Source organism: Zosterops lateralis (genome assembly GCF_965231275.1).
Source record: "Zosterops lateralis genome assembly, chromosome: 23".
Lineage (NCBI taxonomy): Eukaryota > Metazoa > Chordata > Aves > Passeriformes > Zosteropidae > Zosterops > Zosterops lateralis.
In genome coordinates this window covers 3,748,636-3,750,727 of record NC_139783.1, presented here as the reverse complement: position 1 = coordinate 3,750,727, position 2,092 = coordinate 3,748,636, and positions in this window count along the sequence as shown.

Here is a 2,092-nt window from a genome sequence, read left to right as displayed (position 1 = left end):
GAGGCCCCACGAGTGTCCCCAGTGTGGGAAGAGCTTCCTAGACAGGTCTAACTTGACCCGACACCAACGGAACCATCAGTAAGGGGAGCCCTGTGACTGCCCTGGCTGTGGGAAGAGCTTCGTGTTCTGCTCCAACTCCATCCCCCATTGGATGACCTACATTTTTAAGAACCCTGGTGACCCACATTCATTGTAATCTCCTTTGGGAAGACACTTGGCTGGTGCTCTTTTTCTTTGATTGTACTTAATATTCTTTTGATTTATCTCCATCCCTTTAAAATAGACAACTTTGGAGAAAAATCAATAAACTCATCAAGGGCATCTATAGGCTCATTTTTTCTGGTGTTTCCAGGAGATCTGGGATTCAGAGAGATACTTTTGCGCATTTGGGGGCGTGCAGGGTATTTGGTGTAATTTTCTCCATGTCTTGGCGTTCAAAGGGACACGGGGGTTTTATTTGTCACCTCACAACCACTCGATGTCACTGGAAACTACTCGATCCCACCCACAATTACTTGATTCCACAGCCACTCAGGGTGGGATGGGGTTGGAAGAGGATTGGGCAAAGTGGGATGCAAATAAGAGAGGGATGAGTGGGCATGGGGTGAGGCAGGATGGGTGGGAGGGGGTTTGGGACGTGGGAAATGGAGGAAATAGGGCTTGGGAAGGGGGTCTTGATGTCCAGCAGGGGTGGGATAGGGATAGGAATAGGACTGGGGAGGTGGGGTGGTGTCTGAAATGAGACAGCCAAAGGCTGGGGATGATGAAAAGAGGGGGAACCTGTTATTGATTTACTGATTCACATTGATTCACATTCATATTGACTCACATTCCTGAAGAGATTTTGAGGTATCCTATGTTTCTGAGTCAGTTTTGGGGCACTCCCCAGCTCTTGGGGGGTTTCCTGAGAGCAGCTCCATGCAGCCCCATTGCCAGGGGTGGTTGCCTTGGGCACCAGCTCAGAGCTGCAGCCACAGTCCGTTGCCTCGGTGCTGGAGAGCAGAGAAATGATGAATGGCCCCAGACATCTCCAGGGTGTGTTTGGGGCCAGGGCAAGTTCTGTGTAGGTCGGGTGGTCACTGCCCCAGCCCCAGCCCCAGCCACTGCAGCCTCTGCTCCAGCCCCAAAGGGGCTGCCAAGCCCCTGGCACCTCAAAAACCCCACCTGTGAGAGGGACTAGAGCAGGGGAGGCTGTGACACGAGTGTGACACTGACATGTCCCATGTCCCCAGAGCTCCCAGCAGCTGAGATGGTGCTGGATCCAAGGAAGACTGTGGATCACCCTCTCTTGCTCTCTCTTCCTGACTACTTCTTCTCAAAATCTGGAGAACTATAAGTTGGACAGGTTAGAGTTTGCTCAGTCACTGCTTTGTGAAATGATTTACAGGAATTCCATGTTGCTTTAACATTTCCCATGTAGCTCATTCTCTGAAATTTGCAAGTTAAAGTTTGTTCTTCACCCTGGTGAGAAGTTTGTTGTTTTCTCCCATGTGCCCCCTGAGGGGATCGAGGTACCTCAAGTCCCTTTCCAACAGCGGCCGAGCCAGCTTGGGGCACAGCAGCAGGAACTGCAGTGCTGAGCAAGGCCTGGCTTGGCTGGAGGGAGCAGAAAGGCCAAGCCCTGAGCCCAGGCCTGGCACAGCAGGGCCTGTCCCTCCCGGGTGCCTCGGGGCTCTTTGTGGCGCACTGGGATGGCAGGGGCAGCAAGGACAAACGTCATCAAACTGCAAGCCCTGCCAGCCTCCTCAGGGAGGGGCCAGGGAGGAGCAAAGTGCAGGCCCTGAAAGGAAAGTTCCTCCTGTGGGGCCTCCAGAGGCGCTGCCAGAGCCCAGGGGACAAAGGCCTGGGTGCCTGTGGCCCTGCCAGCCCTGCCCAGCCCTTGGCCATGTGTCCTGCAGGCTGTGCCCCCTGTGCGTGCTGCTGCTGTGCCCTGGCCGGCTGCACACGCCCATCTCGCTGTCCTCCCCAGCATTTCCCAGCCCAGCATTTCTGTGCCCTCCCTGGGCTCCCTGCACCCAGCGCTGCCGGCTCCTGGCACACAGAGCCAGGCCAGGAGCCCACCCTGCCAAGGGCCTTTGGAGCAGCCTGGTGC